The following is a 26,958-nucleotide window of genomic DNA, read 5'->3' on the forward strand; positions in this document are numbered from 1 at the left end:
TTGTTATTAAAATGGATTATGTGAAGTATTTTGGGTCATTCATTTGCATGCAGTTATCGTTGGCTCAACACAGCAAATGCACTGGAAATAGTTTGATGAGTATATGGTAAGATACAATACGATGTTCGTCTCTCTATCGATGTGTGCATGTATATGTGCATCAGTATCATCATCGCGCACATAAATTCCATCGAGGAATTTCAGTTGTCCGAATTTAATCGCATCGAAACGCATGAATGGAACGACTGGACGATTTTATGCAAACATTAACTCTTCGCCCAAGATTTATGGATTCTCGATGGAAATAAATTCACAATTCCGGTACGCTTCAGCTTTTATCTGCACTTCATGCATTCAAGCAGCTTTTACAGCTTTCTATGTTTCGACAATTTTCCATTGGATTTACTTTGTATAATTCGGAAACTCTTTTCGTACAGTGTACTCATATTTAATTTTTTTAAAGAAAAAAAAACGTAATATCTAAATATGAAGCTTTTAATGTTTGAGGCGTTGATGTTGTGTGTATATTATGCCTCGAGGTAATCGTTTAACATTCCATTTTGATGTTGAAACAAAAGAATGAAATCTGTGTCCATCAAATGCGCTCAAAACCTTACTACTGTTTATCGCTTTATCTAATTACCCACAACAGAATGTATAAACTTTCAATTTGTTTTTTTTTTTCGTTTCCCTTTTATATGCACACATACACAATGTTCCATAATTCCAAAGAAATGGATTATCTTCTGTGGACTATGTTCTTTCGATGGACTTCGTCTTTCTTCGCCTTTCCTCACTCTCGTATAATAATTTCGTATTTTGAGGGAGTTCATGATTAATTTATATAATCTATCTTTTAATTTTGGTTTCATCTGCACACTTTTCCACCCATGACTGATCCAAATGCGAGCAAAAGTGTGCGCAAGTTTGCTATGGCAAAGTTTTCATCTCACCACTTTATTCTAAGTGTGTTAATACGTAATTTCTAAAGAAAATACTCTTTCATAATGTCGAAAGTTTTGCACAATTAGATTTAGATTATCATTGATGGCTTTTCATTAAATATCATTAGCAAAGTGGTTTTGGAAAAGTCCATCTTTTTTTCAATTTTGATTAAGCACAATAAGTGTGTGAGTGTGTGTGTACGACACACCTCAAAACTCAAAGAATAACTCGACGAACATTTTGAAAACTCACAATGAGAAAGAACGAAAATAAATTATTGATGACTCTATTATTTGTATTTCAATTATTGTTCATTCATTACCAACCAGCCAATGGCTATACAAAGAAAAAAATTAATTGCACACATCATCGTTAGTAATCAATTGAATTATAGAAAAAACATGCACCATCATATCTATTGAAAATATCGAGAGGAGAGTATGTTTTTATTCAGACATTACTCAGCTGTAAGCGCTGAATAACATACTCTCTTCTCGATATATTCAATAGATATATGGTACGTTGAAACTTGAGAAGTGATTCCGTATGAGGATCAATAGTAATTAAATTCCGATCGTGTTTTAATTACGTTTGAAAAGTAATTGTTGAGCTTTTTTTATTCATTCTCTCTTTCCCCATAATCCGCATCTCATACCCAACTCGTGTTCACCAATTGTAAATGCATTCCGATGAAAGAGTGTCTTTCATTCGGAATTGAAAGCGCGCGCAATTCACAAATTGACGAAAAACTTTTTTAGCCTTCAAACAACAAAAACTACGTGAGAAACGAACTACTTTCATTGAAGCTTGAACAAAAAAATAAAATAAAAATCAGTCGAAAATTTGAATTCGAAAAGTAAATGTTTACATTTGAAAGGGATTTGCCAAAAGTGGATTATGTGCGCTTGGCTCCTATATGAGAGAACATCCAAATTCCACTAAATGTTCAAAGTTTTAACACAATATCAAAATGAATCTCGGTGTGTTTTGTGCAAGTTTTTTTTCTACGTTCTTCTACTCCTAATTAAAATTGAAGAGGAAATGTGAAGACCGAGAAAAACTCGGAGAAAACATGTTAAGTACGATATAATAATCGAAATCATCGTTATTGACTCAGTTAACGTTAACGATGTAGGCATATTTCAGTCAAAAAAAAAACCGTCCTAATCCATTGCGTTGCTTTCAAAAAAAGGGCCAAACCATGTTTTTTTTGTCTCGTATTGGATTTACCCTCGAGTTGAACTACAGCAACAAGCTCAAAAATTGTTTCACATTCGTTTGTGGTTTGTTGTTTAAAAGCCGCTTGCTTGTGAGCGAATATATGTGTTCTCGATGGTAATAGCGAAAAGAAAAAAAAAGATACATTGAGCTTTGAGCCGCCTTGCGAGTGGGTTTTTACGAATGCACGTATTTTGCTATTTGTAACCGGATCGCACACATTACGGCGGAACACGAACCAACCGAACCAGATAATAATATGGATTTTGGGTGTGGGTGTCGCTGAACACTTTTATTTTGTCAAATATTTTTGGATGCCATTTACGTGTGTCGTCGGATCCTAGATTGTATATATGTTCCGTGCGTACATTTATTTGACTGTGCATTAGTTTAGTTGAGTTCGTGTTTCTGCTTTCATTTCAAGTAATCTTCTTTGTGTCGTTTACATGGAATTTTGGTGTTCTCATGTGCCATGCAAATAAAATGATAAGGCATGTATGTTGTATGTGACGTTGTGACAGACTATGTGGCTTCCGTTACTTTTGCAAGTGATTAAATTTATAAATACATACACATATATTCGGTGCGGCGAGAGCCTGGTGACACGGTAGCAACGGTATCGTACAACATCGTCGCATTCATCGCCTCGTCATTTATCATGGAAAACAAATCTAAATCCATGTTGAAATAAAAAAAAACCAATTAAATCTACCTCAGTCGGTACGCTTCAGATAAAGACGAAACAAAAGCAAAAGTAAAGGATGCAAAAGCATCATGAATTGCGATACACACAGAATCAGGAAGAAAGGAAAGATGGGAATGAATGTGAATGGTGGTTGATGTGTCAAAAGACGAAAATCTAGTGGATGTATTCATGGTTTTACCTAATTGAAGTTTATACGCAGAGAATCACATGCGCTTCGCATAATGTATATAGAAATCAATTCATTATGCTGTAAAATTTAATGCACGCATAAAAAGGAGCATTGCGATTTTGAAATGGAATTCAAGTCAATCATGCATATTTATTCATATTCCAAACATTATCGTCAGCCACAAGCAATGTCCTGAAAATGATTCGATGTTCATTTTCAATGAGATATTAAATCGGGTAAAATGCGAGCTTATTCATTTACTTTTATCATTTTTATTTTAGATTATTATCATACCACGTGAGTTTCTTTTTTTTCCGTAAGTCTTTTGATGCAAACTGTGGAAATTGGGCTTTGATATGCCCGCAAAATCCTTTTAATGAAACATCAAGCGATTTTAAATTAGTCTTCATACCTTTTTTCCCATGGAATTTCTGTTATGTGCGCGTCAAATCCACGAGTTTATTTTGTAATATGTTAACCAAGTGAATTGATAATCCCATTAACCGACCGAAAATGACGAGAGCAAGAGCGAGAGAGAAAATAAAATAAGAATGTTACCATAAAACCGAATATTTGAGTATCACAAATGAAAACCACAAAGTATACCGAGACCAACAAAACTTTCTTTCATTTACTCACAACTTCATTTGTTTTAGACACATGACTTTATGGAAGAGTCCCTTCGAAACTCTTCATCAATAATACACTGACGACTGATTTGTATCTGTTCAAATGTGTTAAGTAGTTTAACGAACGAAAGTGACTTTTTCAATGTGATTAATAAAGGCAGGAAAATAGGCGGATAGAGAGAGAGGAATGGAAAGTTGCGCTGATAGAAATTCACTGACTTGCTTCCATATTTGTTGGCATTTGATTCGGTAGTAAATTTGAAAAATGGTAGATGTGATAAATTCAAATTTGTGTTTGAAATCTCTTCGCGACTAGAATTTGATTATCCATTCATGTTTGAAATGAGGCGTGAAATGAAGCAGAGTGGAAGCTTTCGTGCACAACATGAACGCTGTACATTTTTCCTGTATACAAATAAATACAAAATATGTGCAAATATCTCACCGAATCACGGGATAACGATGCACGTTGATATAGATGTTGGTAACATGTAACCCAAAAAGGACGATTTTCTTGGAAGAAAATTTAAGTTTTGTAACAAAGTTGCCACTTTCAACGCCACAAACGTCATACTTTGATGTATAATCCCTTCGATTTTATGAAGGTGAAACCTAAACTAATGCCATTAATTCTGTTATTTAATCATTTAACTGTGATGAAAGTGCTTCATCTGTTGTCCCTGTATTTCACGGTCGCAACATTTCATATTTCAACCCTTTTTAAGGGTTGGTGGTGTGTGTATGTCACGAATGTCCAAGATGAAGACATCGCATTTCAACTAAAATATTTTGTTGCTTAAAATGGTTTTTCACCCAAATCACTGGCTGAAGATGGAATTCAATCAAAATGTCAAAGTTTTCGACAGCTGAGAAATTCAAATTGTTGCATGTACTTTGGAGCTCAAGTGCAGACATTTCTTTTCGAGAATCTTAACGTGACGAGATTCATAGAATTTTCCCTTTTGAAATTCAGCTAGAAAGTGTTCTTGATCAAGTCATATGACAGTGAATGTTGATGTGTTCACCACACATAGTGGTGGCGGATATGTGTAAATTGTGAACAAATCAATAAAAGCTTCTGTTTTTTACTGTGCTTAAGGTGTAAAACATAGTGAGTTAAAAAAAAAAACAGAATTCAAGCTGTTTGCATCATTTTTATGTGCTCTCGTTTGTAAGCTGGTGTATTTTCATTGTTATGGAATTTGCACTTGAAAATAAAATGCTATTATGTGCGTTAAGTTACGCTATTGTATATTGCGAGTATGTGGCAAAATCACTTGAGCTGTGATCTTTGCATGGTTCATATGAGTCACATTCCGGTATCATCATGTTGACGGGAATGAAGTGCATTCAGTTGTCAAGGATCTCTGTGTGTGTTTGTGAGTGCAAAATGTGTGGATGCGTGCGCCTTCATGTTCAAATCTGCAAAAAGCGTAGCGTATGTGTGATGTTAATCTCCAAACTGATGTTGGTATTAATTTTACTTTTCCGCACACATAGTGTAAGGTGAAAAGTATTGTAATCGGTCAAAATTTTGAAAACTTCAGAAACATGTTTTCTGGACGTTTCTGAGGTCAGAGAACCCGAATTAGGCCGTTTTGAGCATTGTTTATGTTAATCTGTACGTCGTACGTTGTACGTCGTACGTTGTACGTCGTACGCAAAATTTGTTAGCAAGATTGCGCTCATAGTAGAAACTTAATTCAAAATCTGACTTTACAGGATGATTGGGGGCCCCGAGGAATAGAAATCATTAGCTTTTGAGCGACTTTGGTCGATGGGAAAAAATTTCATGCCTGTAGTGATACCTATGAAAAAAAGTCCAATTTTCGTCCAAAAGTCATACTTAATGTAGACTTAAACACTCAAAAATATGTATTGGGGGTTTTTTTGGCACGAGAAAATCGAATCCGAGGTTAGTTTTGAGATACAATCAATTTTTGATACAGTTTCCTTAAAAAAATCACAAAAAAATTGCATTTTTGTATGGGAGCCATGCCTGTATGCTACTTTAATGACGTGAAACTTTGCACAGACTATTTTTTACACAAAAAAATAACATTCTGAAAGTTTGAAGAGATTTCAATCAAAATTAGGGGTACCTCCCATACAACATTTTCAGTTTTTGGCTCAAAAACGAATATTTCGCATGGGAGGTACTCTTAATTTTGGTTGAAATTTCTCCAAACCCTCCGAATGTTATTTTTTTGTGAAAAAACAACCTGTGCAAAGTTTCACACCATTAAGGTAGCATACAGACATGGCTCCCATACAAAAATCCAAATTTTTTGTGACTTTAGTTATGAAAAGTGTTTCAAAAATAATTTCTATGGCAAAATTAACGTCAGACATATTTTTTTGAATGTCATTGAAAAATGATTCCATTGCTTAAAAAAAGAAACGTTTGTGGTGTACTGCGGTTAAACAGTGCGGAAAAGTTCGTCTTACGTTCGTAAGACCATTTATTTATAGCTGTTTTTATTTCGCACTGCATTCCTGCTCATTTGCTCTGCTGTCCATTTATTTTATTAAATGGTTGGCATTTTCGGTGTCGGTGTAATTGTGAGTGATAAATAAAATTTTCGCATTGTCGTTGGCAAGAGAGTGTGTTTGGTGTTCGTTTTTGCATTTACAAAGTGAGCAAATTAGTGAAATGACATCAATGGAACTTGCCTTAGAACAAGAAACGAATGACATGCACATACATTCACACAACGCACACACACACAAAATAAGATGCTGTAAAACCGTGAGAATTACAAAGCACTAAAGACAAATTAACTCGGCAAAATTAAATGCTCCATGAAGCGAACATGGCGTGAAAAAGCATATTCACGTATTCGTTCGGGACGATTTAAAGGCAGAGAAATACAAAACCAAGACGAAAATTTGCTCGTCTAACTTAGGTGACTTAAACAAATTATTGTTCTATTTTATGGTTTCGTTTCATGTTTCACCATTCGTACACTCTCTTCTCATTCGGTCTTGTGTTTGTTTTCCTTGTCTCATTGCTGTTTTACGCTACTTGTGTCATATAAACGGGCAAAAATGAAACAGAAACAGCCGTTTCATTTGTCGTATATGTTTTCTTAGTCATTTTTTATGTTTAATTTTATGTGCATTGCTCTTTTCTTAACGATGACACAACCAATTTATCCTCCTTGTTCCCTCCATCATGTGCCGTATATTCCTTTTCCGCTTCCTTGTCGCCCATTGTTCCAGTGCATGCATGTAACGACAATTAGTGTGAGCAGTTTACAGGAAATATGTACGATAAAATTGTACGATAGAATTGACTGCACATCGTTTGAATTGAAAACACTTTCTTTTACTTTGATTTCGTTTTGAGTAAAATTTAGTATGACCCATACCACTTTATAATATTTTCATGTAATTCCTTTGGTTGCGGCGACGACGTCTATAAAATCTTATGTCTGACGTTAAGTTAATCCATTTCTGATTTTATAATGAATAAAATTTGCATATAAATACCATGTTAATGTATTGCCGTTTTTCTTTATAGCTTCAGTCTTTGTACACCATGCTCATTCTGTACTGTGCTGTGTTACGCTTTAATGTAATTGAAAAACTTGCAATAATCGCAGCAAAATGAATTTTCAAATCATCAATATTCAAGCGAATTTATAGACACAAAATGATATTTGATTCAGAGAGGGGGCGGAGGGGAGAGCAATAGCGAGCGGGTTTGGCTTCACTTTTAGATGCAAAATGGCTTCTTGCAATAATGTTTTAAAGTCGTGCACTGAAGGCATCAGCTTCATGAGGTCATAGGTCATCATTTTCATGTTTGTTGATCATCATTTTCATGTGTAAACTGTTGATTGCAGTTTAAATTGAAAGTCAATGGTAAAGATGATTGGATCTTTGATTTATCGCATGAAAACCTCAAAAATGTGGACACTGTTGAGAAAAAGAGCACACACACATTTAGTCAGTTCATTCCGTTCAAATAAACTTTCATGCTCGAATGCAAATGCAAACGTAAACAAATAGTAAAACTGAAATTGATTTATTATTCAGGCGATCGAAAATCCGCTTATGGGCATAAAATGCAAATAACCACATCAGTTATTTGGACATTTAGGGATGCAACGAATTGATTCGCATACAATTTTAAATCTTTATCACTGTTTGCAAATTGGAAAATTCAGTCGGAACGGTATTTCAAATGCAACGATAAATATGCTTTTCAATTGGATTGTTGCTTTCTATTTTTCTTCATGTCAATTGAATTCGAATGTACTCAAATTGAAAACCCTTCACCGGGATATTTCGAATGCAACACACTTGGGCTAGAGGAAAGAGTTCGAAAAATGGCAATTTTCCATATCTACGAGTCACTGAATTGCATTCTACATGCCATGATGGCCATTGAAACTCACTGAATATCTTTTATCTGCATGTGACCAATGCAAAAAAAGAAACACATTTAAGAGATGTTTGTTCCATACCATATTTACTTAGATAAATACCAACGGCATATAAAATCAATTTGCCAACATCTCTGTGTGTTGTCAGGTTATGTGCATTTTCAAGTCAAAAACGTCATACAATGTCGCTCGTTTGACAATTATAAATACCTTCGAATAAGAGGGACATTTTCAAAATAAACTCAAAACGACAAACAATATGATGATATTTGGCAATAACAGAGAGATGCATCTTTTGTCATGCAAATGGACTTTGTTTGTAAACTGTTTATAAGGAGCGCATCATTGCATTCTTCACACATACCATGCATTTGGTGCGTGCGCCACAAGAGACAAGCGACGAGTAAATTCGATTGACGCAATCTGATTCACCCAAATTTACAAAACATTGTGCACGATAAACATATCGATCGATTCAGAAATTTGTACGCGTATAGGATGGTGAATATCGTCTCACACACTCATACACACACGCGCGCGCACACACCATTATTGCGAATGTTATTGAGTTTCAGCATAATTATCGGAAACAAAACACCGTACAATATAGATAAGTTTATTTTGAGGTTTCGATTAGTGCTGGGTCCAATCACATGCCACATTGTCCATTGCGTTACGAAGCAGTAATTGTGTCAAACAATCGAAAAATTATGGTAATATCACGTGTGCACACCATACGAATGTGTTTAAGTGGAGTGGCTTTCAGTCCCCAAATGACAATTTTATGCCATGTGGAATAACGAATATGTAGTCAATAAGCATACATTGTACACGAAAATCTGAAAATGTATGCTATGCGGCTCTCGGAATGATTATGAAATTTCAATGCAATTGGCCAAGTATGCTTGATTTCTCTGTAGTTTCATATTCTGCCCATTTTCACAATGAACTCACATTTTCAATTGACCATTTCCTATTTCGATTTTCAATATGAACAAAATAACAATTTTTTTCTATAAATTATATGCGAAATTAACAAGAATTGAACATTTACGGTGACTTTGGCATATATCAAGACCTAATCGAATGTGATTGACATTTGTAGCATGGGTTTTACATTTAAGTCAATTAAAATGTCACAAAATGTCAAGTGTCATTGGTACCTGCCTACTGAAAGAGGGTTGAATTCATCACATATATGGCGACATCGGGAACGGCGGCTAATAGTTTATTATTTATTAAGCATTTTCGAATGGATAACATTTCGAAAGAGAACTATCAAATATAAAATATGTATATAACTCACTCAATTTTCCTTTTCCCCCAATCGGTTCTTGTGTCGTGTTGTGATGGGTTAATCCAATTTAGTTTCAAATCAAATGAAAAACATTAATGTATTTTCATTATTTTCTCTTCGGCTTCAACTCAATCATTATATTTTATTTGAATAATAGTTAGATTGTTTCGGGGTTCAAAAAAAGCAATTTTGATAAATGTCCCCATTGAATGGAATCGTAAACCTGGATGGTAGTAAATTAAAATACATGCAAAATGTTTGGCATCATTTGTCTTGTGTGATAAGGATCTAATAATATGTCTTAACTTTTTTTTGCTCTCAAAGTTCCGTGTATGTCAATAATGATGTTGTTTTTAATGCCGCATCCCTTCCGTGCGCATATTTGCACTAGATGAATTGAATTCGTGTGCCGTCGTTTTGCGTCAATTATTGCATTGTGCATATATCAGCACCATATTAAAGAGAATTAGCTCTATGAAAAGCAATAAAAATAAATCTGGATAAAAGGCTTTTTTACCCATTCTGTTTTTTTTTTTCGTAAAAAATACCGATGCAGCATCTTTTCATTCCGTGCACAATTTATTTGGTGACTTCTCTCTCTCTCTCTCTCTCTCTACACATTGACATTAATACATTTATTGCTGATGCACTTAAAGATAATAATAATGAATAAATAAATTTATAACATCGATTGAGTGGCATTATATGTGTACATAAAATTCAAATATAAAGATTTCAGGCGAAATAATTCATATATCCATTTCAATAAACTCATTTTGAATGGTTGATTCTCTGGAATCTGTCGAGAGTATAAAATAATGGTATATATAATGAATACTTGAAAGGCACTTAATTATGAATGACATTCGAATAAACGATCATAAATTCCCTTTTCATGGTTATGGAAATTGTAATTTGAAAACAATTCAATGTACTAGACATTTTCGTACAATTTTATACAGAGATATATTCGCAAAAATGAGCTTTCTTTTCGACGACACAATTTTGAGAATAAAGCCATTCATTATCATCGTCGTATCAAATGAAGTGCTTGCCAAATTCGACGAAAAACTTCAACAACAAAACACATATAGCAAAACAGAAACAAAAATATAGAAGTTTTCCGCCATTTCATTCACAATCCACTGAATATCTTGCAATGAAAGTGCGGGCATGAGCGCTTCGTGTGTTAACGATATTTGCGAAGAATGTAAATTACCCAGATGTTTATTAAGACTCGTTGCAATTTTCCTGTAAATAAAATACGAATATTTACATAAATTTTCATAGAAACAGCGTCAAAAGACGATTATCCTGTTTTGCAGTCGAGCGGGTTGATCATTGAAAATCTTCACGCATTTTCCTCTCTCCTACTCCTTGATCTTCCTTTCACATCTCTTTTATGTTACACCCCAAACTCTCTTTATCCTCTTTTTGACTTTTCTCAATGCATGCAAAACTTAATTAACTAACACGCTTCATTTTCACAACGTCGAACATGTTCTCCGTGGTAACGCACACGCGAAACGTTTGTTTTTCCAAGAAGAAAAAAACGATCTGCAATCGATTGTTTCGAAACTTTCAATAGAACTTTAGCATTTAAGGTAATATTTGCTAATTTCTTCTTTTGTTGCACTTTATCTTGCTTTGCATACGATTTGCATTTTATTCAGTTTTCGGATTTTCAGCTTAAACTCTCACTCTCTCGGATAGATTTAATCGGGCGTTTCTTTGCTCTTTGACATGCTCAAGTAATTTTTTTTTTCAACTTTCCTCCGTTTGGTAATTGGAAGCTCATTTTCATTCAAATTTTTTTCTCATTATTTTTTTATGCTATAAAACGCGTTAAAATTCACGTATATTTTGGTAAAAACAAAATTCCGACACATTTTGAATTAAAAAAATGCTCGCTATCCAAACAAAAAAGTGGCATTTTTTGTTTTGTTTTGTAAGTAATTAGGCACACATCATATTTGACTTCATTAACATGCCATAAATCCGAAAATAAATCCAAACACAACACCCGGGTAAAATTCATTCCATGAAACTAAACTCAGAATGGTGACAAAGACAAAGTCCGACGGGACGAAAATGCTGCCGGCATTGTTCATACTCCAGCTATTTGAAATGCTCGATTAAATGCCATTAAAATGAATTTAGATGCCTATAGTTCATGTGCCATTCATTTCAAATTGAAATTCAGTACCGCAAATAAGCAAACAGCACGACAACCGAATTAAAATCCGAACTTAACGAGTACGAGAGAGAAAATGAATATAAATTATTCAAATGATTATTAACCATGAAGACATTATTCATATTGCGTTGGGACGAACGCGCGATAGCGACCACCCGCCATTTTTGCTATACGGTTGTTGCTATTCTCAGCCCGGGCACACACAGTCCGGAGAGTTGGTATTTGTTTGTTAGTAAAATTATTTATATATAAATAAAACAACCAAATAACATAGTGTGCATACAACAAGACGGTTTCTTTCCACTTCAATTAAATCGTCACTGTCTCTAACGTCCCTCCAGTAAAACGAATATCGCAATTTTTCTGCATAATTTATTTCTGCCTCTCTCTCACTTTTCCTCTCTTTTCTCTTGTCATACTTATGTTGTATTTGAATATCATGACAAAAACGGCCCACATCACATTTTATAACTAAAGGAAGCATCGCAACATTCAACTGACGCTCTCGCTTTACATTTACAAATGTTCCGCTTTATTTTATTATGAGAACAATGATTACAACAATAATAATAATAATTCCATTTAATATGCATTTGGCATTCTATGTATGTGTGTGTGTGTGTGTGTGCAAGTAGCAAGTAGCAAGTTCAAGTGGCAACTTTGACTTTAAATAAATAACACGGAATCAACTAAATGGCAACAATGTACTTAAAATCGAATGATGGTGATGAAAAACAAAGCTCAGACTGAAAATGAGAAATTGCTGTGAAAAAAAAAAAAAACAAACAAAAGAAACATTGCTCAGTTTTTTCTGAGTTGCATTGAATTACTACATTGATGCAATGTGCATCGATTAAAAAAAGCCATAATAAAAATTTTCCCATTTATACAATTTACGTCTTTGAATGAGTGAAAATGCATTCGTTACTATGTGAACGGCAATGAAACAGAAAAAAAAACATTTAAACGATAAATTTTGTGAATAACTCGAGAGAAAAGAAAGGGAGACAGATAGACAGTGGGAAAGCGAGGAAGAGAAAGAGAGAAAACGAAAGCACTTTACATATTCAATTGAAAAGACTAAAACAAAACATTGAATTCAATGGAAAAAGTTCGCACACAAATCAACTGCACCAAACCGCATCGTGTATACTATATTAACAACTTGTTGTGTGTGTACAAGTGTGTTCCACGAAGGCAACCGAGAATGATAATAATATTTGAGTTATTTTTTTTTTTCAATGAAAAACTTGAAATTATCTCTTCCCTTTTCTCCGTTTGTTTTTTCTTCATATTCACATGCTCAATTTCAATCTTTTCGCTTGAGTTGGAAAAAGCCTCATAAGATGTAACTTTTTGTCGCCAGACAATTTTACAACGTGCAAAACGATGATAAAAACGTAAAATGAGAAATAAAAATCCGTGCAGACAGATGCTACTAGGCACATTAACCCACATGACAGCTTGTCATAGAAGTTGTTTTGTCTTTTTCTTCTTCTTCTTCCAAACAAACTTCCTGACAGTAAAAAAAATCACTCTTTCATGTGCAAATCTTTTTATCCAAACATTGTTTATTTTCACAACATTGAAATTGAGCCTGATTGATGCTAATTTGATAATAGCTTTGCGAACAATTTCCAATATGACAAAAGAGTATTTAAACGTTCATAAAAATCAGCTGCACGTAGCCGGAGATGACTCAATGCTAATAATGGCTCATTTTTTCTGTTCATTGAGAACGTCAAAAACGTCTTATTTGTTCTGTAAAAAATGACAGGGTCATTTAAAACGTTGAGAAAATTAATGAGACTCAAATGAAACTATTCAAATTGCAATTTAATTTTAAGAAAAATTATCAGAAATCGCTTAAATAGCAATTTACTTATAAAAGCCTTTTTTTCTTTCGTTTCATTTCAGGTAATTTAGCAAAATGTTACTTCGCATTGAGTCAATACCGTTTCTGTGATGACCGAGAATCAGGCAAACTTTTATCAAACTGAAATCATTTATAATGCACTTTTTGTATCAAGATCTTGATTTTTCGTACATAATTCAATATCATAATTATGAAATTGAAATATTAAACGTCGCCTGACAGGAACAAAGATATTTTCAAGTAGTAAATAAAAGCTATATACAAATGGTGTATACACAGAAAACGTGAGCGTTGTCGAATTGAATGAAGAAAATTAATTTGATGGAGAAATATAAGATCCACATCACGTCATACGGTGAAAAACAACGTTTTTCTTTGGCGCAAAACTCAAACAGAGAATCGTCGAATAAAAAATCGAAATGTCTTGCGAAGAATTTTAAACATGTCACTGAAATGTGATCGCTTAAAAGTTGATGCGATGGGGAGAAATAGACAAAAAGTTGTACGTTTTTCGAAAAAAAGGGAGCAGAAATTGAACGAAAATTCAACGATGAATGGCAATGACAACGTCGGTAAACGAACGATAAACAAATTCAAAGTTTTGCATTGCGAATTCCTCAAAAGAAACACACTCGCTGTGAAATTCAATTTCTAAGTTTTTTTGGATGTATTTTTTTTTGTTTCCAAAAAGCGGGCCATTTCGTATTCATACAACAAACGCTTGTCTTTTGTTTATGTGTTGTGTATCTACGTTTGCGTTCGTGAAATTGTTGCTGGTATTTATGTTGTTTAACATACATCAATACATCTGTAAATTTTGTATGCAAAATGGTGAATCGTTGTGCATCCAAACAAGAGTCAAAATATAAAAACATTGTTTTTCCACACTAAATTCCCATCGAAATGGAAATTGAACGAAAAATGATAAAGGAACGAAGAGAGAGGTAGAAAGTGATGGATAAAATGAAATGAAATGTGAGCGCGGAAGAAGAAGAAACAGAAAAGAAACGGTCTCATAAAATTTCCGGTAGAACGATTCTACTTCGGTTACGAATCGCATTATATTTATAGCGTCAATTTTCACATCAAAGGCAATCAAATTCGAACTTATATAGTTCATATTTACTTGATGCAATACGTGTTCCCGTGCGAGATGTAAGATGAGGATGTGCAGCAATGCGATTTCACTATGTAGCGGTGCCCGCCTAACACACATTTTCCGCACCCGCCCTAGTCGTTTTCATCCACACTCTTGTCGTATTGCTCATTTTTGCTTCCTCCCCTCACGCGCATTTTCTTTGCCATCTATCGTTTTATTATCAATCAATAAAAAATAGTATTTTACTTTTATGAGAAGTTCGATTGAACAGCTATTTTTGTGTGTACATTGTGCTGGTGTGTGTGTGCGTGCAGCTTCAGCTATATGATCGGAATCAAAAGTAGCGGAATTATATTCCTGAAATCAAATCAAGAATTCATGGTGGAAAAAGAAACAAAATGAGAACAAATAAAGATCATCAAAGCGAACGGTTGCAAATGCTGAAAATATTTTATGATTATGACTATTTGTCATGTCGTGAACAATTTGAAAACCCTGCGAAATTGTTTGGGTTCGTCGCGTGCGCGCGTTCACGTTTCGCATTTGGTGTGTGCGTTTTTCCTTTTTTTTGTAGTGCTTAGTTAAGCCACTTTCTTTCTCGAAATAAGAAGAAAGGACATACGGGATCTCATTGTAATGACGATGCCATCAATTTCTTGTGCCACTTCTCTTTTTTCGATTCGTTTTTCTTGTGCAAAAGTTTTTGTCATGCATACATTCACACATTCGGTAGTTGTAGTTTCGTCTTAAATGTGAACACTTTTCGACATGTAATCCCATTTATTACCCAGTTCATATTCGTTTTCACCAAAAGAAAGCGCTGTTGCTATACGACATGGGGTGTGCAACGTCACACGAAAAACAAAGAGAAAAACACAAACCAAAGCTAGATATGAAGAGAGAGAGAGAGAGTAGCAAGAAACGAGAAGCGAAAAAAAATTAAACGAAACGAAGAATGATGTAATTTTCTTGCTCTCGTGAGGTTCTCGATTCGATTTTGTAATCCTTTTTGACATTCTTTCCGATTTACGATGAGCCAAGTTTCCAGCGTGTCGTACACTTGAAACGAACACGACAACCATCATTTGCAACGCTTATTTTCACGAGTTGTTAGTGAATCGACGAGAGTGAAACAGAGGGCAAAATGGCATCAAATAAAACAAACGATAAATGCTTTATGCGCTTTCTTTCGAATGGCTGTAATTCTGTTGCATTTTGTTGGCATGAGTTGATTCAAGAGCAACAATTTTTCGCAGAAGAACGGAATATTTTGCGTGGTATAAGCTACATTAAACTATATATATAAACAGTATTTTCAACTTAAATTCTACTTTCAAAAAAAAAAAAAAAAAACATGAGCGTCACGAAACGCTAGACAAATGCCAAGAAAAACGGCAAATAAAATATGACATAAAATATGCAGAAAGGATTTGCAGGCTGAAGAGATTTGACGGAAAAACAAGCAAAACTACGAAGAAGTTGAAGAGATTTTCAGACTACAATACAAAAAAATAAGTAAAAGGATATTCATCCAGTTTCACGAACTTGAACATTACAGAAACAACAACAAAAATTATTTTGTTTAAACACAAAAAAAAATCAATTTTTCTTCAAGAATGTTCGTCTATGAAAACTGTGCAAAATCAGACAAAAATGAGAATCTCAAACAAATATGGAATTCAACAGAACAACCATTTATTCGTATAAATTTTGTGGTTTTCGGTTCATTAGCGATGGAGAACAAACTTATAAGATAAAGAGTATTTTCCATACGATTTTATTGCCTCGAGTTGTCTTTCTTTTATGACCTACTCGCGTATCCTGTGGTGGAATTTCGAAAACTTTTATCGAAAATTTTCCTTTTTTCGAAGAATTCACCATTTTCCAAAGTAAAACCGGGTGCAAACAAATTCGTTGCGCATTTAAAAATTTTACGTCTTGCTTTCACTCCATAACAATTTTTTACAAAAAAACATATAGGTTTTTGCTGTAACAATGAAAAATGCATTAAATTGTCAGTTCCAATTTTGTGAGAGTATCAAAGAATAAAACTTTGTTGTTTTTTTATGAGTACGGTCAATGGTGTATATGGCTTTGAATACGGTTTTGTATACGAAAAGATATACAAATACTATTCTATCAGAGATCGAAAAGGTTCGCTGGAATATATTTGAAAAGTGGCAAAACAAAAGCAGAGTAAGAGAGATACGTATGAAATGCAAATGACATGACACATTTCCTATGTAGATATGCCATCAATATGTATATTTCTATATATATGGCATTGCTCTTTCGAGAACATGAAATAGAAAAACATGCAAAACTGTTTAGATGTCTGTATTGTGCGTATCGAATAAAAAATGAGACCAATGGCCGTCACCAAATCGAATGTGTTAACTACTTATGTCAATACCAAAAATGAACTGAGGTAGCAAATAACGCAACCCTTTTCTCTCAATCTCCATAATCATTTGTGCATTATGCAAAGTCACTGTGACTACCAAATACGGTGACTACATAAAACCTGATTATGAACAAATATGGACAAAACGAGTATCACATGAGATTTGATTCAATGGTTCATGAATTATTTCGAATGGATTAGTCACCATTGTTATTTATTCAAATGGTTGTTGTCGAGTTCGAAAAACTTTTGTGACAAACATTTCTTTTCACATAGAGGCAAACAATTGGCCAAACTGAAAAATATGTATCATCCGTAGGAAGTAGTCAGGGCAACGGCACAACAAAATCGATATGAAAATTAACGCGTGTCACCGTTTGCTTTGTACCATCAAATGTTGAAATCATTTGTTATGTCATCGAAAATAAGGTGTGAGTTAAAAGCGGATCCACACGATTCATTGCATATTAACAATTCAGAGTCTATCGGAAAATTGATGACAAAATGTTTGTCAAATTTTTTTCCGTAAAAAACCAACATATGATAAATTGATCCAAACCGTTTATAATTTGATCGATTATCGTTAATTTAAAAAGGCACTTCGAACATCTTCTCCGAATTTGCCAATCCAAATAATTCGTATGAAAAGCCAATGAAAATTTGAACGTTTAAATTCCCTTTTTCTGCTTTGTCACAGATAATTAGCCCATGAAATATTTAAGTGGCATGTTTTTTTGCCACTTCAAGAGTGACATAAATAGAGGGAGGAAAATGATAACAATTTAATGCGATGATGAGGGGAAGCATAAAAAAAAGTTCAAAGCAACAAAAAACATGCCGGCAATCGATCATGATTTTGGGGTTTTGCAAAGGTTTTATGTCATTGTAAAATCGTTGGATAAAAAACCAAATGCCGTCGACATGAAGATGTTGATACCCAACCAGTTAGGCCTTGATGGATTAATATACGCACGTCTGGGTATCGTAATTCCACTCATTCCCTTCTCTTCTTCTCCGCACAGACACACACTGACAAAGAAATAGGCTGTGAAATGTGAGATCGCGTGTTTCAAAGTGTTTTTCTTTTTGCTTGTAAAAATACAACGAAAAACCAAATGGAAACCGTCAAAAGAATGGCTGCGGAAAAAGTTTACCGGCATTTGTTTGATTGTTCAGCATTTTTTCTTACCTTTTATTTCTGTTTCTGTTTGCATTCACGTTTTATGGCATTTTATTTATCTAGAAATATTCGTTACCATTGTCTTTTTGCTATTCGATTTTCGTTTCTTTCCATCGAGCATTTCATAGCATTTACAACCAATCCCAATATTTGCACGGAATGCCAACGAATAGAGAAACGATTCCATTACAATGTAAAATATGAGAGCACAACGAATGAACGAACCAACAAAACAAATAGTATGCACGCCATGTTTCCGTCTTAAGAACGATAGAAGACGCGCTAAAAGAATCCACCATAAGCCATTTAATGCTAGATCTGATTCGTATGCAACATATTCATCGACATTACTTTGCGTTGCACGAACATTGATACAAAAGACTCAACGCCAAAAAAAAATTGGAATGGCACAAAAGCGACCATGAAATATAATGATTCAAATCCCTACTTTGCGCACATTTTTCTTTCATCTATTATTTTTCTGCTCAATTTTCTTTTACTTTTCCGCACACCTAGTGTAGGGAAGGTATTGTATTAGGCCAAAAAATTAAAGTCATCCCAAAACATGTTTTCTATGCATATTTAATGTAGAAAACACGATTGGAGATGATTTTGGGGCATATTAATGTGCGTCGCTGTGTGTCCTGTGACCTGTGTCCTGTGTCCTGTGTCCTGTGGCGTGTTGCCAAAATTTGTTAACTCGATAAATCTTTTTCCAAAAACTCAATTCAAATTCTGACTTTGCAGGATGATTTGGGACTACTAGGAGACGTGCTGATTAGTTTTTGAGCAATATCTGTTGACCGGTGTAATTTTTTTGGGTCCGAATGGACACAATCCATACATTTTACTTTTTTGATCATTTTTCAACCATTTTGGTGACACGATGGTTTCGTGCTCAGACATGAAATTCAAAATCTGACTTTACGGGATGATTGGGCATTACGAGGAATAGATCTGGTCAAATTTTCAACGACATTGATTGATCGATGTAAAACTTCGACTGTGAAGAGGCACTTATGAGAAAAATGCCTTAAACTGATATTCTTTCAATTTGAACGCTGAAAGACTGTGTAGTGGGGGTTTTTTGGCACGAGAAACCCGAATCTGATGTTAGTTTTAAGATGCAATCAATTTTTCACAGACTTTTCATACAAAAATCGAAAAAAAAATTCATTTTTGTATGAAAGACTTGCCTTTGTGGTACTGTAATGATGTGAAACTTTGAACAGGCTATTTTTTGGATTGAAATTTCTTTAGACTTAGTATGATTATTTATTTTGATAAGATAATAATATTCACAAGTTTTCACGGTAATTTAGGTTACTGCAACCATACATAGACCATCATTTCTGTTTATTCCCAAAATTTCGGTTCCATGCGGAAAAGTCAGCTTGCGTACGTAAGCCTCTTTATTTGTTCGCCAAACTTCGGCACATTTTGATCGAAATGTTCCCAAAATAGCATTTGAAAGTGGATAGGCAAAAACGAAAGGATTCACATTGGAACGAATTCACATTGAAAACGAGAGAAACCTGAATTCAATTTTGTTTATTTTGAAAATTCGTGGAAAATGTGCCCTAGATAGTTGTATCCGAACATTTTAAAGTAAAGAAAAATTGAACGGAGATGAAGAAAATTGTAAAATACGTCCAATAATTCTGAATTAAATTACTTTTGACCGATTTATTTCAAATTTAGTCAAAATACATAAAGCAATACAAAGAAGATATGTCAAACACGTGACACATGGTTTCAACGGCCAAAGAGTTTATGATCCATAACGATGAATGCAATTCATTATTTGTTTATAAAAAAGAAATCTTCATCTGGACAGGTGCGGCGAGCTTAAATGCAATTATGTGTACGTGTGTTCTTTTCTGAGATTTTGCTGTTTAGATTGGTGGAGATAATCACTATAATAAATAATAAAATGATAGTGTTATCACTATACAAAGTAGATATAAACACAAAATATCGCCAACATCGAATACAACTGGTGACAGTCCAGTTTGGATTTTTCCTGCATAAATGTGGATCACTTTTTGAAAAAGATATGATACAAAATAACACTTTCTGATACTATGACTATGCAATTATTCAGTCAGTGTGCTACGTTCCGTATCCAAACACCGATTTTATATTCATGTTTTGCATTGATTTTTATATTTGAAATTGTTATTCTGACTGGTAGAGATTATAATTTGCATCGGTTGAGCTTCATTCGAAATGATGAAAAGTATTTGGTGTGTACGCTACTGCAAACCCAGAGCTGAAGCTAAACATCCGTTTATAATACGAGTGTAATCAGATGTCAGGCTATATACGGTTGTTATTCTTCAGTTAAATAACTTCTGTGTTTGCTGCAATGCAGAGCATCGATTTGAGCATTGTTGCCGGATTTTTTGTTCTCCAAGAAAGAAATCTGATTCTTTTCGCTGTTTTGTATTCCAAATCGTGATATTAATCCGAGCCGAGAAAACATAGTTGTACAACTAATGAGAGTAGAAAAAAAGTTAAAATATAAAACATTATAATCTCATGGAAAACGTAGATTTCTTATTTTTCTTGTGACATTTTTCATCGGAGCACACTTTTTAATGTTGTGCAGACTGAAAAGTGGTTTTTTATTTATTTCTCGGACATGATAAAATGTTTACCATGTTTATGTACTAATTCCAAGCTTTCTCAATTTGAAAACTAAATAAATGACTATGTTTACGCAATATCTGTTTGGATTAAATGCATGCAGATTTAAGAATGAAACTCAGAATTTTACAATGAAAAATGTGAAGTGTCTTCTTTTTTATAGCTTCAAATTGTTTTCGAAACGAAAACAATTGTGTTTGAAAAAATTGAGCACTGTTATGTCGGCGTATTGAATAAATCTCCTCCAATAAACGATGCAAGTCACCCCCGCAGAAAATATTGTGTGGCATTCTTGGAATGGCTAATAAATATCAACAGGATCAAATCCGATAACAATATAAGATTGCGTATTTGTATGTTTTCTGCTGTGAGCTTAATCCAGACAAGCAGTACCTGTAAATAATAGAGAAACAAACAAAAAACCATCCCACGGTGATAATTATACAAGTTCGAGAATGAGATTCAAAGAAAGCCATAATGACTGTGTATTGTTGCCAAGTACAACGCATCAAAAGCAATACAAATTCGCTGCGAAATCATTTTTCCACTTCAATATAATGTTCACTGGACCAGACAGTTAAACGCTGATTAAATGCGTGCAATTTTTGTTAATGTCTAGATGATGCGATCGATAAATGGAATTGGGTAATGAGGAAAAAAACGCTCAAGAATTTTGCCCAGAAACCATGCTGTCTACAAATGAATGGAAACGGTGGAAATTAATTAATACGACATACAATATCAGTAGTGTTGGTTTTCGCGTGGCTGCCAAATGTTCTAATTATTGTAATAAATCACATTTTCCGGATCGCATACTAAAAATACGGACGTCGAAAGTGTAGGCAATCAAAAGATAGAATGATTGCATAACGAAAGTGGTACATATTTAGTGAATTTGTTAATTAGAAAATCATGTTATGAATAGTGATAATTCGATTCGAGCAACAATGTTGCAATTTAAATATTAATTTATGGTATTCGAAATGTATTCATGAATATTGCTCAGGTTTTATTTTTTCAATTAATTTAATTCGCATGTTGGAAAATGGGACAAATATTTCATGAATACATTTCATTTCTGACTACATATCATGAGAGAATGAAAGAGAAAATCAAATTAATTAAAATAAAATAATTGCAAAATGCCATACACACGGAAAATGATTTTGAAATACAATCTTTACCAATGGCTTGGAGTTGATGTTATTTTTAATATCTGTTGACTCGCATCAAATACATTGTAAATAAATGTATTCCATTTCATTGCGAATCAATATTTATGCGGATGGGAAAAACGAACCGACACAATCGGAAACATTCCGATTTGCACTGAAAATATTCATCAAGCAATGAATTAATTACGAAAATTCAACTCCTTCTAAAATTACAATTGCGTATGATTGCCGCCAGCATAACAAGACAATTGTCAAAAAAAGCCAAATAATAATGTACCCTTATGTTTCGGATGAATTTACGTTGTTATGTAGGAAAAAATATAACAACATTTTTGCAATACCATTTTGCTACACAAATTATTGATTTTTATCCCTCTCTTTGTACGTGGATCCATCGAGTCTCATCCAAATGAATAATCATTCAACGTACCGTTCCTATGGATGGACACTTCAAATGATTGTTCGGGTGTATTGGTTGATTTTGAAGTAAGCATATTGTTTATTTGTGTTAAGAATTCAATCAGTTGAACAATTAACGAAATCGAACGGCTACATGCACACCAAATGAATGCGATGTTTATAACACTGACTCACTCCACTTGAGTTTGAATTCGCTCAAAACGCTTGTTCGTTTCGTTGGACTTTGAATTATTTAAATGTATTACCATGAATTAGTTTTATCGGGTTTTATGAATGAATCGCATGAAATTAATAACATGAAACGTTGATATTTCATAATAATTTTCGAAAATTCGATGATAATTACTTCTTGGATTAATGCGATATTGATATGTAATCAGCAATATTAATCAATTGAATTAGTTTCATTTGACATGCAATATGCTTAGAGCTCACATAATAAATGACAACGACAGTATTGACTTCCATATGCTAGTCATTTCAAGGAAAATGTCATCATTTTCCATTCTATAAGCGGAGCAATTCTCTCTCCCGCAGTGCATGAGACACGAACGACAACCGAATAGTAAGCTTATTTATTATAATTTTGTCGCTATTATCCAACAATATGAAATGATTTGAATTTTAAATGAAAGACATTTGATATCTTGCAGATGTGCACTTCATACGATGAACTGAAGTGTGTTTCAACTTTCAACTGGAATTCCACAATATTGAAATCACAATGATGTCAATCACTTGAATTATAAAATAATGAGCTTTCTTTACGTAGCCAATAATTTGGCATGAAGCTTGTTAACGTTACTCTGATCCTTAGCATTTCTATGCTCAATTTTACTTTGGAAATCAGATTATAATTGTTAGTGGCACTAACCTTAATTTAAAATATCAATGTGATATTCAATCACAAGTACTGGTGATTCAACTTTAATAATACTAATATTAAAAAGTGGAACAAATGAAAAACGTAATGCTACTCTCTCACCAAGTAACTGTTGGGGTTGTCCGGGGTAGTGCATAGCCAAGCTCAATTATGCAGTAGAAAATGCATACAAAAGCTCAAAGTTTTGAATGTTAATCCATTCCATGGAAATGAAAATTTGAAATCGTCAGATTCAAAAATTAAAATATTTTCATCAAATATTTTTTTTTTGTTTTTCTGTGTCAGGAATTCGGAATGGTGTGGACTGAATCAAGCTTCATAATATATCATACTTTAAAAACTGTCTGTTTTCGTTTGTAAATACACTGTTTATTTTTCTCTGTTACCTTTTTTTGGCGGTCATACAGGATGAATCATACTACAACAACGTTTTTTGTTTGTTTTCAATTTGTATGAGTAGTGTTTCCCTTTTCACTCATTTTAATCCGACATCAAAAAACTTTGCTTGTGACATGTTGACGCTAATTAGTGAAACAATGTTGTTGCCATGGACACAAAAAAAGAATAATAATAATGTGTAGCTAAAGTTGACAATTGTGTAACCGATTGAAAAAAAAAAAGGAATAACAGTAAAACATTGGTATGGCCCCACGAGAAACATTCGATATATCATAAATTTAATAGAATGCCGGTGTTGCGGTGGCGAACATGATCGGTGTCGCTGCAATTAAGTCAATTTATGTTTATTTTATTATACTCTTCCAAACACTGATGTGAACGTGTATGCATGAAATGGTGTTTTAAATGCGTTCAGCAATTAAACCGTGCAACGGCACTTGAAGCACGAACATTTCGTGAATTTAAAACATTGAAACGAGAGAAAGAGAGAGAGAGAGAGAGAGAGAGAGAGAGAGAGAGAGAGAGAGAAAAAAACACTGCATAATGTACACGAACGAAAATAATTACGATTTTGTAAATTGCACATGTTCGATATTTCAGACGGTCATGCAAACTCACATACATATTCAATTTAATAATATTGAACGAAACTTGAAAGTTGGTGTGAGTGAGCTATATTTATATCGTGCTACGATTTATGACGATCCGATCGAACAACATTCAACATATTCAATTGAAATATTACTGCGATTGAAGCATAATTTTATTTATTATCATTGAGTGGGCACACGGCACACATTGACAAAATTACTTTAAAATATACAAAACTTGTTAGATTTTAATGCCAAATACAATATGCACTTATATGATTGCGATTATTGAAATTGAATTTATTAATAAAGAGAAAATGAATGTTCGAATTCAAAGAAATCACACATTTTCCTGGCCACTGAATAACACACAAATGTACTAAAATGTTGTGAAATTTTTCAACATTCATGTGATAAAAGCTCATCTCGTTTCACTAATAAACAAATTATGAAAAAAGTTTTTTTACCTATATTGGAATAGTTGAAGAAAAAGTTATGCCCGTTCACCTGTCGATGTACGAGAAACACCACAGATACAACAAATAACACAAATATTCCTGTTATCTACCGAAAATGCACACAATCACCGATATTACATAAAATTTTAATCATATATGCCATCACTTAACACACCATGTATGAAAATTCCATCCACGTGACGCTGAGAAACCTTGTTGCGTGCCAAACAAATGCAATATGTGTGCATATATAGAAAATTCTTAAGTTTTTGGCATGAGAGTTCGTTGCGATGATATTTGCATCAAAAGGGCATTCAAAGTGATTTATTAGCAAAGTTTTCCGTATGGAAATTGAATGAAAGCAAATAACTTTAATATTAATATATTGAAAACTAACAAAATTTATATGTGTATAGCTTCTAATGTTGAACCAAAAGTCATTTTCTCATTTGAAATTCAAGGTATTTGCCATCCATAATCCAAACCGACTCGGTCGTTTCAAACAAAGTGATTTCCTACATTCCAAGAATTTTCTTTTCAGCTTGCATCTCTCAATTAATTCCTTGCGCCAGGAGTTAATATACACAGATTTTAATGAAAAATATTTGTTGTGCATCACTGTGGAAAAGTTATGTAATTTCTCACACAACTCGAATAAATGCAGAATGGGTTACATTTTAAATGATTTCAATATTTGTGGAAATAAAATTGAAATCGGCAATTTAACGATAAAACTTTACTCATTTATAAAATGTATCAATATCAATTGAAACTTCACTTGAAATTGCATACACTATATATTTTTTTCGCTTTTACACTACTTTTTATGCGGAATGTGCAAATTTCATTGTAATAAAAGGCAATTTAATTTGAAAATGATATTATATTCATAGTCACACTGAGCTAATTTGTTGGAATTTTACCATACAATCATATGATTGCTGTAATCATAAATAAATGCATATTTATTCGTTGGAATGGTGGAAACAATCAAGATTTTCACATATAAAATTTCATTCGATTTTCACCACGAATAAAATGACAACGTACACACATACACACAATAGGAAAATCGAGGACGAACAATATCAATTTATATAAATGGATATACACTAAACCAATTTTTAATCAAAACAAAATGGGCGCCCACTTCAATTTCAACTGTCATTAACAATGCATTATTTTATTTGTGGCGGTTATGCAATGACCTTTTCATTTACAACTCGTACCTTGCACATTTTCAACCATTAGTAGTTAATCGAAACATATGGAATGCAATTGTCATGCATTTTTGCATAATAATAAAAATCAGATTCTTTTTTAACTTTTGTGCATACCGCATAAAAACGATATTGGCGCAAAAACGACAAAAAAACAATAATAAATGGTCAGATTTCCATTCGTCAGGATAATGAAAATATTACCATTTAGAGTTCACATGCGCTTGACGCCAAACACATTTCGTGTCAAAATATGTATACGATCAATTGATGGTCACAAATGAAGTGCAACAAATTCGTGATATATTATATGATTTTTGAAATTATTTAGATTAATTGTTCCAAAAAAAAAAGAAAAACCATTCTATTGTAGTTTTGTGTTAATTTGAACACATTAAAAAATAAAATGTCTTACATACGTAAGATGAACTTTTCCGCACTGTGATCCACAAAATTCATTTATAACTTATCTTTTACTTGAATTTGAACTCACGAAAACCTGAATCTGACATTAGTTTTGCGATACACATAATTTTTGACACACTTTTTATATAAAAATTACTTAAAATGGGAATTTTGGAATGGAATCAATCCTTGCATGACGACGTGAAACTTGACACAGGGTATTTTTTCACAAAAAGCCAACATTCTGGAAGTTTGAAAATATTCCAATACAATTTAGGGGTACTTCCCATACAAATAATTTTTGAACGACTTTACAATGCCTGTATGATTTCGTAATCATGTGAAAATTTGCAGATGTTTTTTTTCACAAAAAGCTAACATTCTGAAAGTTTGAAGAAATTTCAATACAATTGAGTATATACAAAATTTTCGATTTTGAGCAAAAAATCCAAAATTTTGTTCGGGAAGTACCCCTAATTTGCATTGAAACGAAGGGCAATCGCACTTTAAACACTGCAGTTGTGCTGCTCTCTGACATTTACAAGTTCAACCCTATGTAAAGACATTGCTTTCCTCTTCTTCTTCATTTACAAGAAGCATGTGCGTTATAGCAGCTTAACTTTGAGATACCAGGTGGCATCTGTTCGA

At 33.5% G+C, this 26,958-nt stretch overlaps 1 protein-coding gene across 3 annotated transcripts in view; it reads left to right on the forward strand.

The window, feature by feature from the left end:
* The window catches only part of LOC116339906 (protein couch potato), a 172,157-nt gene that overhangs the window by 122,734 nt on the left and 22,465 nt on the right, over positions 1-26,958 (forward strand). The gene's annotated exons all lie outside the window — the stretch shown is intronic.

Source organism: Contarinia nasturtii, unplaced genomic scaffold (genome assembly GCF_009176525.2).
Source record: "Contarinia nasturtii isolate CC-2019 unplaced genomic scaffold, AAFC_CNas_1.1 Cnas_scaffold_533, whole genome shotgun sequence".
In the NCBI taxonomy this organism is placed as follows: domain Eukaryota; kingdom Metazoa; phylum Arthropoda; class Insecta; order Diptera; family Cecidomyiidae; genus Contarinia; species Contarinia nasturtii.